Below are 15,821 nucleotides of genomic sequence, written 5' to 3' on the forward strand. Positions count from 1 at the left end.
TAGCCATACATGTTGGCGGAACTTTGACACGAACTTTGCCTTAAAGACAGCTCAAAAGTACTTGGATACACTCATGGGTGACCTAAGAGTGTTATACAGGGCTTCTAGGGCTTTTAAACAGTGTTATACACGATTTTTAGGGGCTTTCTTGTAATACAGGTTAGGTCAGAACTAGTTCGGTCCGAATCAAACTTTTTCATGAAATTTGGCGAACCTGCCGAACCGAACTTTTCATAAGTTCGCTCATTCCTAAAAAGGACTATGGATTAATGCAGTTAATGTCAATGGCCATTCTAAGCTGAATGTGCCTGCTCTCATCAGATCGCAGATGAATAACAGTTTTAGGCCTCATTAGTACCAGTGTGGGAGACTGTATGGGAATCCGTGGTGCGGTTGACTTTTTATTATGTCGTTTAGATTTTGTTTTACAATCGATTAAAAAGGACTATGGATTAGAGCATTTAAAGTCAATGGCCATTCTAAGCTGAATATCCCTGCTCTCGTCAGATCGCAGAAGTTACACAGCTTAAGGCCTTGCTAGTACCAGTGTGGGAGACTGTCTGGGAATCCGTGGTGCGGTTGACTTTTTATTATGTCGTTTAGATTTTGTTTCACAATCGATTAAAAAGGACTATGGATTAAAGCTTTAAATGTCAATGGACATTCTAAGCTGAATGTTCCTGCTCTCGTCAGATCGCCGAAGTTACACAGCTTAAGGCCTCGCTAACACCAGTGTGGGAGACTGTCTGGGAATCCGTGGTGCGGGTGAATTTTTTATTATGTCGTTTAGATTTTGTTTCACAATCGATTAAAAAGGACTATGGATTAAAGCATTTAATGTCAATGGCCATTCTAAGCTGAATGTGCCTGCTCTCGTCAGATCGCAGAAATTACAAAGCTTAAGGCCTCGTTAGTACCAGTGTGGGAGACTGTCTGGGAATCTGTGGTGCGGTTGACTTTTTATTATGTCGTTTAGATTTTGTTTTACAATCGATTAAAAAGGACTATGGATTAGAGCATTTAAAGTCAATGGCCATTCTAAGCTGAATATCCCTGCTCTCGTCAGATCGCAGAAGTTACACAGCTTAAGGCCTCGCTAACACCAGTGTGGGAGACTGTCTGTGAGTCCGTGGTGCGGTAGCCTTTTTATTATGTCGTTTAGATTTTGTTTCGCAATCGATTAAAAAGTACTATGGATTAAAGCATTTAATGTTAATGGCCATTCTAAGCTGAATGTGCATGCTCTCGTCAGATCGCAGAAGTTACACAACTTAAGGCCTCGCTAGTACCAGTGTGGGAGACTGTCATTGTATCTGCGGTGCGGTTGGCTTTTTATTATGTCGTTTAGATTTTGTTTCACAATCGATTAAAAATAAAAATAGACCAAAGCTTTAAAAGTTAATGGCCATTCTAAGCTGAAATGTGCCCTTTCTTGTCAAATCGCAGATGAATAACACTTTAAGACCTCGCTAGTACCAGTGTGGGAATCCGTAGTGCGGTTCACTTTTTATTATGAGGTTTACATTTTGTTTCACAATCGATTAAAAAGGTCTATGGATTAAAGCATTTAATGTCAATGGCCATTCTAAGCTGAATGTGCCTGCTCTCATCAGATTGCAGAAATTACACAGCTTAAGTCCTCGTTAGTACCAGTGTGGGAGACTGTCTCGGAATCCGTGGTGCGGTTGACTTTTTATTATGTCGTTTAGATTTTGTTTCACAATCGATTAAAAAGAACTATGGATTAAAGCATTTAATGTCAATGGCCATTCTAAGCTGAATATCCCTGATCTCGTCAGATCGCAAAAGTTACACAGCTTAAGGCCTTGCTAATACCAGTGTGGGAGACTGTCTGGGAATCTGTGGTGCAGTTGACTTTTTATTATGTCGTTTAGATTTTGTTTCACAATCGATTAAAAAGGATTATGGATTAAAGCATTTAATAACAATGGTCATTCTAAGCTGAATGTTCCTGCTCTCGTCACTTCATAGATGAATAACAGTTTAAGGCTATGCTAGTACCAGCGTGGGAGACTGTCTGGGAATCCGTGGTGCAGTTGACTTTTATTATGTCGTTTAGATTTTGTTTCACAATCGATTAAAAAGGACTATGGATTAAAGCATTTAATGTCAATGGCCATTCTAAGCTGAATGTGCCTACTCTCATCAGATCGCAGAAATTACACAGCTAAGGCCTCGCTAGTACTAGTGTGGGAGACTGTCAGGGAATCCGTGGTGCGGTTGGCTTTGTATTATGTCATTTAGATTTTGTTTCACAATCGATTAAAAAGGACTATAGATTAAAGCATTTGATGTCAATAGCTAGAGATGAGCGAACCGGGACACCCGATCCCGGTTTTGGTCCGAACACCGTGAATAGTTCGGTTCGCTGCGGGTTCGGCCGAACCCGGCTACATTTTGGCACCTGCCACATGTTAGATGTAAAATGGAGGATTTCACAATATAACCTGACATCAGGCTACCCCATAATGCCTTGCAAACGGCTCTCCCAGCCAATCGGCATGCAGCATAGGGGCGGGCTCAAGCCTGCAATAAAAGTCTATGCACGGAGCTCAGCAGCCATTTTACAGACAGGAGCTGTAGGGATAGCATCTCTGTGCAGTAAGGGAAAGCTTTAGTAATCTTAGAGGCAGGAATCCAGCAATCCAAGGGACTCATCCACTACTCACTACTCAGCCAGTGTGTTAATACGCTTTTATATGGGGCTCATCCCCGTTGCATCCAACTTGCAATACAGGCAGCCTTTGTAGTAGTACTACAACGCCCAGCATTCCCTGAGTGCACCGCGGCGTGCCTGATAGAAATGCTCATTCATTGCCATTTGCCAAGCCAGTGTGTGAATACGCTTTTAGAAGGGGCTCATCCCGGCCGTTAACATAACGAAATAACAATCCAACTTGCAATACAGGCAGCCTTTGTAGTAGTACTACAACGCCCAGCATTCCCTGAGTGCACCACGGCGAGGCTGATAGAAATTCTCATTCATTGCCATTTGCCAAGCCAGTGTGTGAATACGCTTTTAGAAGGGGCTCATCCCCGGCCGTTAACATAACGAAATAACAATCCAACTTGCAATACAGGCAGCTTAGTAGTACTACAACTCCCAGCATTCCCTGAGTGCACCGCGGCGTGCCTGATAGAAATTCTCATTCATTGCCATTTGCCAAGCCATTGTGTGAATACGCTTTTAGAAGGGGCTCATCCCCGGCCGTTAACATAACGAAATAACAATCCAACTTGCAATACAGGCAGCCTAGTAGTACTACAACACTCAGCATTCCCTGAGTGCACCGCGGCGTGCCTGATAGAAATTCTCATTCATTGCCATTTGCCAAGCCAGTGTGTGAATACGCTTTTAGAAGGGGCTCATCCCCGGCCGTTAACATAACGAAATAACAATCCAACTTGCAATACAGGCAGCCTTTGTAGTAGTACTACAACGCCCAGCATTCCCTGAGTGCACCGTGGAGTGCCTGATAGAAATTCTCATTCATTGCCCTTTGCCAAGCCAGTGTGTGAATACGCTTTTAGAAGGGGCTCATTCCCGGCCGTTAACATAACGAAATAACAATCCAACTTGCAATACAGGCAGCCTAGTAGTACTACAAGGCCCAGCATTCCCTGAGTGCACCGCGGCGTGCCTGATAGAAATTCTCATTCATTGCCATTTGCCAAGCCAGTGTGTGTGTTAAGAATCTGCCAGGCACAGCGTCTGTATCCACGCCCATAGGTTATTCAGCCTGCACCTGCTTCTATGTCTGTGAGACTGACTCCATCTTCCACCACTCAGGATGGCAGGCTTAGGAGAGGGAGAGCCTATCACAGCCTGGCCAGACGGAGCTAGCTCCCACCCTCTGTCTATTTATACCTGCCTTTCCTGTTCCTCCTTGCTTGTGAATCTTGTTTTGTTTCCTGGCCCTGCTGCAGCTTCTTTAACCATTTGACCCTGCTTCATATCGACCCTGGCTTACTGACTACTCTCCTGCTCTGCGTTTGGTACCTCGTACACTCCTGGTTTGACTCGGCTTGTTCACTACTCTCCTGCTCTGCGTTTGGTACCTCGTACACTCCTGGTTTGACTCGGCTCGTTCACCACTCTTGTTGCTCGCGGTGTTGCCGTGGGCAACTGCCCCTTTTCTCTTGCTTCTGTGTACCCTTGTCTGTTTGTCTGTCGGGCACTTATTGAGCGCAGGGACAGTCGCCCAGTTGTACCCCGTCGCCTAGGGCGGGTCGTTGCAAGTAGGCAGGGACTGAGTGGCGGGTAGATTAGGGCTCACTTGTCTGTTTCCTTACCCCGTCATTACAGTGTGAATACACTTTTAGAAGGGGCTCATCCCCGGCCGTTAACATAATGAAATAACAATCCAACTTGCAATACATGCAGCCTTTGTAGTAGTACTACAACGCCCAGCATTCCCTGAGTGCACCGCGGCGTGCCTGATAGAAATTCTCATTCATTGCCATTTGCCAAGCCAGTGTGTGAATACGCTTTTAGAAGGGGCTCATCCCCCGGGTTTTGATTCAACTTGCTGCACTCCAGCAGTGAAAAGTCTGGTAAAAAAAAAGTTGTGAAAAGACGGGGTAGAGGAAGAAACACCCATGCCGTGTCCTCTTCCAGTCCAAATGTTGGATCTGTTGGTGCCAGAACCAGTACCAGCATTTGTGGCACAAGACATGTTCCCAGTTCCACTAGTAGCAGCAGCCATGTGCCTGCTGGTAGTAGTAGCAGTATCAGCAAGCCAGACTTGTCCATCTCCTCCGGTGGGCGGGTTACTTTAGACAATACGGCCATTGTGGACTGGTTGGCTGGCTCGCGGTCATCTCAGCAGGAAGACTCTGACAATCTGGCTTCAAGCCAGGTTTCGTTGGATTCCAGATCCTCTACAGTTCCTTGGCACAGTGACAGTAGTAATATAGGTATTTCTAGCGTTTCCATTCCATCATCTATGTCTTCACTCCCCATTCCTAGCGGGAAGCCATCTTTCCTGAGAGTCCTAAGAGACATTTCCTCGGGTGCGAAGGAAGATACTGAACAACATAGTGATGATGATTTGTTTTCCGCGAGTCAGCCAACGGAGTTTGTTGCGGCGGTGGTGGAGGTGGAAGCGGTGTCCAAGAAGCATAGCTGTGGTAGTGGGGGTGTTGGTGGTGGTAGCCATGGTGGCAGACGCAGTAATGAGGGGGGGCATGAAGCCCGCCATGATGTCGCATTCACAACACAGTGACAGAAGTGGCGGGGATGATGAGGAGGGCTATGATGATGATGTTGTTTTAGACACGACGTGGGAACCAGGTGACGAGGTGATGACGGCGTCAGAGGAGGAGGGTAGTAGTGGCGGCACTGGCAGTGATAAACAGCCAAGTCGAGATAGGGGGAGAAGTCAATCTGCAAAACGTTGCAGCGGTAGGGTCAGCTCAGGAGCCGGTGACGGCGACACTGATGCTGGTGTAGGCTACCGAAAAAAGCCTGCCAGACAAGGGGCAATCTCGGGTGGTGGTGGTGGTGTTGGTGGACGTGGTACTACCTCTTTACGGTACTCTGCCGTGTGGCAATTTTTCTGTACCTTCCCGGAGGACGAAAACATGGCACAGTGCCGTATCTGCAAGCAGAAAGTAAGGTGTGGGCAGGGCAGCAATGTAGGAACTACCGCTCTACGTAAACACATGGAGCGGCATCACAAGGCCATGTGGGACAATCGACATGCCCCACCATCATCATTTACGCTGCTGCTGCTCCTAGTCCCTGTCATCTAAGTAGTAGCCAGGCCTATTCTACCATGTCGTTGTCATCATCATCATCACTGTCATCTAGTGCTCCTCCTACGTCCCGTCAGTTATCCATTACGGAATCGTTGTCCAATAAGCAACAATAATACCCAGTCATCCACTTGTCGTGCGGCTTAATTCACACCTGGCTAAGTTGTTGGTGGTGCAGTCGCCTCCGTACCACCTGGTCGACTCCGCCGGCTTCAAGCAATTGATGGCGTGCGCTCAGCCTAGGTGGCGAATACCTAGCCGACATTACTTCTCCAAAACAGCAGTCCCTGCCTTGCACAAGCACGTGGAGGAAAAGGTGTGCCAGTCCTTGCAATTATCCATGTGCAGCAGGGTACATGCCACCGTCGACACGTGGAGCAGCAACTATGGCCAGGGACAGTACATGTCTTTCACGGCCCACTGGGTCAATATTTTGCAGTCTGATGCACCACCGCAGCAATGCCAGGCATTACCACCTCCACGCTTGTATCTTTCTGGTTCAACTCCGGACACCAGGCGCCTACCATCCTCCTCCTCCTACTCCTCCCCCTCCTCCTTGCCCTCCTCAATGGAGGTCTTCCCGTCCCCGACAGGACACAGCGTATCTTCCACTCCTCCTCCCTCCTCTTTTCATAGGTGCAAGGTGAAGCGCCACAACGCTGTCTTACACCTGCTGAGCCTGGGCGAGAAAAGCCACACAGGGCAGGAGCTGCTGCTGTGCATCAAGGAGGAAATCGCACGCTGGCTGTCTCCTCTGAAACTCACACTGGGCAATGTTGTCTTTGATAACGGGAAGAACGTTGTGGCTGCACTGCGTCTAGGTCACCTGACATATGCTCATTGCATGGCACATGTGATCAATCTGGTCATAACACGCTTCTTAAAGTCATATGTTGGTTTGAAGGGTGTGCTGGCCATGTCCAGGAGGGTTTGCGTTCGCTTTAGACGTTCGTATGCATTTAAGCACGCCCTCCTGGACTTGCAGCGTCAAAACAATCTCCCAGAACACAGCCTGATTTGCGACGTTCCAACACGCTGGAATTCCACACTGCACATGTTGGACCGTCTGTACGAACAGCGAAAAGCCGTGAATGATTTCCTGATGCAGCAGATGGGCAGCGTTTGGAGCCAGTGTAATTTCGAGCTCAGGCACTGGCAGCTGGTTAGAGACGCATGTCGCGTTTTGAGGCCGTTTGAAGAGGCCACACGATTTGTGAGCCGTGACGCTAGCGGAATGAACGATGTTATGCAGCTGATATTCATTATGGAGCAAACGCTCACAGCGATGATTTAGCAAAGGATGGAGGAAGGATCACATCTGGCTATGGATGTTGAGGAGGAGGAGGAGGAGGATGAGGATGAGGAAACAGGACCTGAAGAGGAGCTGGATTTGGAGATGGAATCACAGGAAGGGATAGGGGACGAGGCAGCCGCACAACATGACAGTGATGGTGATGACGAGTCTGACGACGACCTTGATGATGGACAACCATGGCAGTATGGGGCGGAGATGGAACCAACCAGGCCCTCTGAAACGCTGGCCAAGATGGCGAGCTGTATGCTTCGTTACTTGCGCGCTGACTGTCGTATTGTTAGGATGAAGCAAAGAGATGAATACTGGATAGCCACACTTTTAGACCCTCGGTATAAAGCCAGAATGGGGGAGTTTTTTGCGCCTTCCGAGAGGGAGGCAAAATTGGCTTATTATCGAGAGAAGCTATGCAGCCAACTTGTCACGGCTTTCAAACGGCAAACACCTGCTGCAAGCATGTCTGACCGGGGGGCCACTCTCCGCTCCCCACTGTCTCATCGTTCCACCGCCTCTGGCAGAGCTACCTCTGCAATAGGCGGCAGCAGCGGCATCGGCAGCAGCAGCAGCCAATTCAGTTTGGAAAATATGATGACAACATTTTTACATCCAATACCCCGACCTGACACACATCGTAGTCACCAAAGGGATATTCACCATCACCAGGTGCAGCACCTAAACAACCAGGTTCACTCGTACCTGTACTGTGCCCTTTCTCCGTCAGAAATGCTGACCCAGACCACATCGACTTCTGGGTGAGCAGATTGGATCATTGGCAAGAACTGGCCCAGTTTGCCATGGGTGTACTGTCTTGTCCACCCTCCAGTGTAGCGTCAGAGAGGGTATTCAGCGCGGCAGGGGGCTTCGTCACCCCTAAGCGAACAAGATTGTCCGCCAACAGCTTGGAAAATCTCACGTTTCTGAAAATGAATCAAGCGTGGATCGGTGAGGATTTTAAAACCCCTGTGCCTGATGCCACTGATTAGATCTGACATTGCTAATGCTGCTGCCGCTGCCGCCTGCTACTACGGGATTCTGTCCTGTCCACTCTTTTTTTAATGTGCCGCTGTTGGTGCTGCTACTACTTCTACCACCAATCCACCCCCAGTGCCGTCTGCTACAAGCAGGCCTGCCCCACCACAGGGCTTTGTTCTGTGACTGTCCAGTCTCTTTTAATGTGCTGCTACTACTACTACCACCCTTGCTGTCTGTGTTGGCTACCTCTACTACCACCAATACACCTCCACTGCCGTCTGCTACAAGCAGGCCTGAGGCCTGCCCACCACAGGGCTTTGTCCTCCTGTGACTGCCCAGTCTCTTTTAATGTGCTGCTGCTACTACTACTACCACCCTTGCTATCCGTTGGCTACCTCTACTACCACCAATACACCTCCACTGCCGTCTGCTACAAGCAGGCCTGCCCCACCACAGGGCTTTGTCCTGTGACTGTCCAGTCTCTTTTAATGTGCTGCTGCTACTACTACTACCACCCTTGCTGTCTGTTGGCTACCTCTACTACCCCCAATACACCTCCACTGCCGTCTACTACAAGCAGGCCTGAGGCCTGCCCACCACAGGGCTTTGTCCTCCTGTGACTGTCCAGTCTCTTTTAATGTGCTGCTACTACTACTACCACCCTTGCTGTCTGTTGGCTACCTCTACTACCACCAATACACCTCCACTGCCGTCTGCTACAAGCAGGCCTGAGGCCTGCCCACCACAGGGCTTTGTCCTCCTGTGACTGTCCAGTCTGTTTTAATGTGCTGTTACTACTACTACTACCACCCTTGCTGTCTGTTGGCTACCTCTACTACCACCAATACACCTCCACTGCCGCCTGCTACAAGCAGGCCTAAGGCCTGCCCCACCACAGGGCTTTGTGCTGTGACTGTCCAGTCTCTTTTAATGTGCTGCTGCTACTACTACCACCCTTGCTGTCCGTTGGCTACCTCTACTTCCACCAATACACCTCCACTGCCGTCTGCTACAAGCAGGCCTGCCCCACCACAGGGCTTTGTCCTGTGACTGTCCAGTCTCTTTTAATGTGCTGCTACTACTACTACTACCACCCTTGCTGTCCGTTGGCTACCTCTACTACCACCAATAGACCTCCACTGCCGTCTGTTACAAGCAGGCTTGAGGCCTGCCCCACCACATGGCTTTGTCCTGTGACTGTCCAGTCTCTTTTAATGTGCTGCTACTACTACTACCACCCATGCTGTCTGTTGGCTACCTCTACTACCACCAATACACCTCCACTGCCGTCTGCTACAAGCAGGCCTGGAGGGCTTGTCAAACGCCATTGCTTGTTGCTTTTACATCCATGTATGGAAGAACCCCGGCAGGCATCTGCCAATAAAAAGGGTAAATTTTTTGAGGGCTTGTCAAAAGCCATTGCTTGTTGCTTTTACATCCATGTATGGATGAACCCCGGCAGGCATCTGCCAATAAAAAGGGTAAATTTTAGGAGGGCTTGTGAAAAGCCATTGCTTGTTGCTTTTACATCCATGTATGGATAAACCCCGGCAGGCATCTGCCAATAAAAAGGGTACATTTTTGGAGGGCTTGTGAAAAGCCATTGCTTGTTGCTTTTACATCCATGTATGGATGAACCCCGGCAGGCTTCTGCCACCATAAAGGGTAAATTTTTTGAGGGCTTGTCAATAGCCATTGCTTCTTCTTTTACCACCTTATATGTATGAACCCTGGCAGGCATCTGCCGCCAAAAATTGTACATTTTTGTACCTTTTTTAACAATGCATTAAGCATACAACATGCACAAGTGCAGTGGTTTTTGTTAGTTATCAACGTGTCCCATCCGTTTTCATATAGCCATATATGTTGGCGTAACTTTGACACTAACTTTGCCTTAAAGACAGCTCAAAAGTACTTGGATGCACTCATGGGTGACCTAAGAGTGTTATACAGGGCTTCTAGGGCTTTTAAACAGTGTTATACATGATTTTTAGGGGCTTTCTTGTATTACAGGTTCGGTCAGAACTAGTTCGGTCCGAATCGAACTTTTTCATGAAATTCGGCGAACCAGCAGAACCGAACTTTTCATAAGTTCGCTCATCTCTGTCAATAGCCGTTCTAAGCTGAATGTGCCTGCTCTCGTCAGATCGCAGAAGTTGCACAGCTTAAGCCCTCGCTATTATTAGTGTGGGAGACTGTCTGTGAATCCGTGGTGCGGTTGACTTTTTATTATGTCGTTTAGATTTTGTTTCATAATCGATTAAAAAAGGCATATGGATTAAAGCATTTAATGTCAATGGCCATTCTAAGTTGAATGTGCCTGCTCTCGTCAGATTGCGGAAGTTACACAGCTTAAGGCCTCACTAGTACCAGTGTGGGAGACTGTCTTGGAATCCGTGGTGTGGTTAACTTTTTATTATGTCGTTTATATTTTGTTACACAATCGATTAAGAAGGACTATGGATTAAAGCATTTAATGTCAATGGCCATTCAAAGCTGAATGTTCCTGCTCTTGTCAGATCGCAGAAGTTACACTGCTTAAGTCCTCGCTAGTACCAGTGTGGGAGACTGTCTGGGAATCCCTGGTGTGGTTAACTTTTTATTATGTCGTTTATATTTTGTTACACAATCGATTAAGAAGGACTATGGATTAAAGCATTTAATGTCAATGGCCAGTCTAAGCTGAATGTGCCTGCTCTCATCAGATCGTAGAAGTTACACAGCTTAAGGCCTCGCTAGTACCAATGTGGGAGACTGTATGGGAATCTGTGGTGCGGTTGCCTTTTTATTATATCATTTCGATTTTGTTTCACAATGGATTCAAAAGGACTATGGATTACAGCATTTAATGTCAGTGGCCATTCTAAGCTGAATGTGCTTGCTTTCGTCAGATCGCAGAAGTTACTCAGCTTAAAGGGGTTTTCCGGAAGTAAAAATTTACATTCATTTAAATTAAACAATGAAAAATATACAACTTTACAATGTACTTACGTTTCATCAGATGGCTGTAGCGTCGTATATACTCTTCCGTCACCGCCCCCTTAGTAAAGCAAAATCTGCACTTCCTGTGCAGACCCGTCCATTTGGTCTGCTACCTTACTTCCGTTTTCCGGCGTTCACACTGATTAGAGCATGCGTGGTTAACACACTCCACCGCGCATGCTCTGTGACATTAGCAATGGACTATGAAGTTGCGGAAATAACGGCCGTTTCGGCCGTCTTCCCGACAGATGCAGGAGCTGTGACAGCTGCTGTCTCGTACAGCAGCTGCCGCAGCTCCTACAGCGGGGACCGATCGCTGTGTCCCCGCTGTTTAACCCCTTAAAAGCCGTGTTCAATAGAGATCGCGGCTTTTTAGGGGTTAAGTTACCATCGCCGGCCTGCTACACGATAGCGGCCGGCGATGGTTACTTTGGCAACCGGACACCAAACAATGGCGTCCGGCTATGCCATAGACGGAAGCCTAGTGGGTCCTGACAACGTCAGGACCCACTATGCTTGCTGTCAGTGAGTAGCTGACAGTTCTAATACAATGTAGTGCAGTGTATTAGAATAGCGATCAGGGCCTCCTGCCCTCAAGTCCCCTACATAATTGGTATCGCCGTGTCCGTAACGGCCTGAACTACAAAATTGTTTCGTTTTTTATCCCGCGCGGTGAACGCCGTAAAAGAAAATAATAATAAACCGTACCAAAATCACAATTGTTTGGTCACTTCACGGCCCCAAAAATTTATTAAAAATAGATCAAAAAGTCGCATCTACCTAAAAATGGTAATGATGGAAACTACAGTTCGTTACGCAAAAAATAAGTCCTCGCACGGCTTTATTGATGGAAAAATAATAAAGTTCTGGCTCTTAGAATAAGGTAAAACAAAAAGTAAATTATTTTTTACAAAACGTATTTTATTGTGCAAACGCCATAAGACATAAAAAAAAACTATAAACATCTGGTGTCACCGTAAGGCCGGGTTTACACGAGCGTGTGCGTTTTGCGCAAGCAAAAAACGCGGCGTTTTGCGTGCGCAAAAGGCACTTAACAGCTCCGTGTGTCAGCCCTTTATGATTCATCATTATTAGAGATGAGCGAACTTATCAAAAGTTCGGTTCGGCTAGTTCGCCGAATTTCACAAAAAAGTTTGGTTCGGACCGAACTAGTTCTGACCGAACCTGTCACTTACGTGCGCCGAGCATGCTACTGGTCCGGGGTGCTGATAGAGTTAATGGGCTGCACTAACTCTTTCAGCAACCTTCACAGTACATGCTCGGCCCGCGGAAAATACAATTTAAATGTAATAAAAAAATAAAAATTATACGTTCGTACTTACTTTCCTCCTGTCCGGCCTCCAGCGATGATGTTTCATCCCTTTCGCCGCTGCAGCCAATCACAGGCTGTAGTGGCGGTCACGCACGTCAGGATGACGCTTCATCCCACGTGACCGCCTCTGCAGCCAATCACAGGCTGCAGCGGCGACATGGATGAAACGTCATCGCTGGAGGCCGGACAGGAGGAAAGTAAGTATGAACGTATTATTATTTTTTTTTGGCATGTATGTATGTTGGCATGTATGTATGTATGTATGTTGGCATGTATGTATGTGGTCATGTATGTATGTATGTATATATGTGCATGTTTGTATGTATATTTGCATGTATATATTTGCATGTATGTATGTATGTTTGCATGTGTGTATGTTTGCATGTATGTATTTTTGCATGTATGTTGTCATATATGTATGTATGTTGTCATGTATGTATGTATGTATGTATGTGCATGTGTGTATGTATATTTGTATGTATGTATGTTTGCATGAATGTATGTATGTTTGCATGTATGTGTGTTTGCATGTATGTATGTATGCATGTTTGTATGTATATTTGCATGTGTGTATATATATATGTATGTATGTATGTTGTCATGTATGTATGTTGTCATGTATGTATATATGTGCATGTGTGTATGTATGTATATTTGCATGTATATATTTGCATGTATGTATGTTGTCATGTATGTATGTATATATGTGCATGTATGTTTGCATGTATGTTGGCATGTATGTATACATGTGCATGTTTGTATGTATATTTGCATGTATATATGTTTGCATGTGTGTATGTATGTTTGCATGTATGTATGTATGTTTGCATGTATGTATATATGTGCATGTATGTATGTTTTTATTTTTGCATGTATGTTTGCATGTATGTTTATATATATATGTGCATGTATGTAATTATGTTTGCATGTATTTATGTTTGCATGTATATTTGTGCATGCTTGTATATATGTATGTATGTATCTTTGCATGTTTGTATGTATGTATGTTTTCATGTGTGTGTGTATGCATGTATGTATGATAGTTTGCATGTATATATGTGTGTATGTTTGCATGCATGTATATATGTGCATGCTTGTATGTATGTTTGTATATATGTATGTATGGCCATGTATGATACTGTCTGCTGGCGCCCTGTATCTAAGTCAACTTCACGGCAGGCTTCTATACATGGTATAACAGTCAGTATCACACATTAAACTGAATCTAAGCCTACGACATGTTTTATTTCATTTTTTTTTTTTTACAGGTTTGGTGTTTGGACTACGTCGGTTTCGAGGACTACTTAGATGACGTTTTTTTTTCTACAATAAAATTGTTAATGAGGGTTGTGTTGGGGGTGCTTTATTTCAATAAAATATTTTATCTATATCTTTGTCTTTTTCTTTTCAAATTTTATTACTACCACTTTAGTAATGGCCGCTGTCTGAGTGACAACATCCATTACTAAGGCGAGGCTTAGTGTTAGCCGGTGCAGAGGCTAACACTAACCACCATTATTACCCCGGTACCCACCACCACCAGGGGTGCCGGGAAGAGCCAGGTACGATCCAGTACCCGACCATCTGTTGTGATGGTCGGGCTCTGGGGCGGCCGCAGGCTGGTATTATGAGGCTGGGAAGGGCCAAAAACAGTGGACCTTCCCACCCTTGTAATGCTAGGCTGCTGCTGCTGTGTTGTATCTGGCTGGTTATAAAAGTGGGGGGGACCCCACGTCATTTTTTTAAATTATTTATTTATTTTTTTATTTTTTTTTAAAAAAAGACATGGGGTTCCACCCAATTTATCATAACCAGCCACCTACAACACAGTGTTATTAGCCTGGGAATGGACAAAACCAGTGGCCCTTCCCACCAATGTAATGCCAGACTGCTGCGGCCTTGTATATGGCTGGTTATTAAAAATTTGGGGGACCCGTCTATTGCTAAATTTGTTAAATTAAAAAAAAAAAACGACGTGGGGGTCCCCCCATTTTTATAACCAGCCCGATACAACACAGCAGCAGCAGCCTAGCATTACAAGGGTGGGAAAGTCCACTGATTTTGGCCCTTCCCAGCCTCATAATACCAGCCTACGGCCGCCCCAGTACCCGACCATCACAACAGATGGTCGGGTACTGGATCGTACCAAGCTCTTCCCGGCACCCCTGGTGGTGGTGGGTACCGGGGTAATAATGGGTGGTTAGTGCTAGCCTCTGCACCGGCTAACACTAAGTACCGCCTTAATAATGGACGCTGTCAATCAGCCAACTGCCATTATCTAGGCACTAATAAAGTTTTAAAAAAAACACAAAGACAATTCTTTTTTATTGAAATAAGAAATCCCCAACAAAACCCTCGTTAACCATTTTATTAAAATTTGAAAAAACGTAGATCTACGCAGTAGTCCAACGAATCGAAGATGTAGTCCAATCGGTACATCAAAATCTGCAACAACATAAAAAAACAGTTATCAATGTGAACAATACCAATACTTCTACTCACCTACACACATATATACACGCACACACAAACAAACAACCATACACAGACACACACATATATACACAAACACAACAAGATATACACACACACACACAGACAAACACACACACATATACACAAACTCACACATATACAAACAAAAACACACATATCCAAACACACACACACACAGTTATACACACACACATACACGAACACATATACACAAACACATATACAAACAAAAACACACATATACACAAATACATATACACAAACACACCCATATATATACACACAAACACACACCCATATACACACATATACACAAACACACACATATACAAAAACACACACAAACATCTACACACAAACATATACACAAATACACCCATATATACACAAACATATACACAAACACATATACACAAACACACCCATATATACACACACACACACACACACACACACATATACACAAACACACATATAAAAACAAAAACAGACAAAGTCACATACCCAAACACACATATATACACAAACACACACATACACAAACACGGTTTCTTTTAAATGCTGCTGGGGAACCCGCTCGATCCACTATATAAGGCTGCGCTACAGTGCAGCATTTAAAAGAAACAGGATCCTGACCTGTCCATAGAGTTTAAGGCAGCACAGAGTATTTCAGGAGATGAGCGTGCAGATTCAGTGCTGCTGTGAACTCTGCTCTTACCATTACGTAGCTCTCAGTCTGTTACCTCTCCTCCACTCCTGTCCTCCAGAACACCTTCACATGATTGGCAAGTCACCACGTAATGGTAAGAGCAGAGTTCACAGCAGCACAGAGTATTTCAGGAGATGAGCGTGCAGATCTTGTGCGGGGTGGTGACTTGCCAATCATGTGAAGGTGTTATTGAGGACAGGAGTGGAGGAGAGGTAACAGACTGAGCTACGTAATGGTAA

At 45.6% G+C, this 15,821-nt stretch overlaps 5 pseudogenes; all 5 read left to right on the top strand.

Annotated features, from left to right (window-relative positions):
- The first annotated feature begins 280 nt into the window (after window positions 1-280).
- LOC142699203 (5S ribosomal RNA) lies at window positions 281-399 on the top strand (annotated as a pseudogene).
- Window positions 400-466: 67 nt separating this feature from the next.
- LOC142699206 (5S ribosomal RNA) lies at window positions 467-585 on the top strand (annotated as a pseudogene).
- Window positions 586-839: 254 nt separating this feature from the next.
- Window positions 840-958, top strand: LOC142699208 (5S ribosomal RNA; annotated as a pseudogene).
- A 614-nt stretch (window positions 959-1,572) lies between these two features.
- LOC142699199 (5S ribosomal RNA) lies at window positions 1,573-1,691 on the top strand (annotated as a pseudogene).
- Window positions 1,692-10,726: 9,035 nt separating this feature from the next.
- LOC142699204 (5S ribosomal RNA) lies at window positions 10,727-10,845 on the top strand (annotated as a pseudogene).
- The last annotated feature ends 4,976 nt before the right edge of the window (window positions 10,846-15,821 follow it).

Source organism: Rhinoderma darwinii, unplaced genomic scaffold (genome assembly GCF_050947455.1).
Source record: "Rhinoderma darwinii isolate aRhiDar2 unplaced genomic scaffold, aRhiDar2.hap1 Scaffold_141, whole genome shotgun sequence".
Classification (NCBI taxonomy): Eukaryota; Metazoa; Chordata; class Amphibia; order Anura; family Rhinodermatidae; genus Rhinoderma; species Rhinoderma darwinii.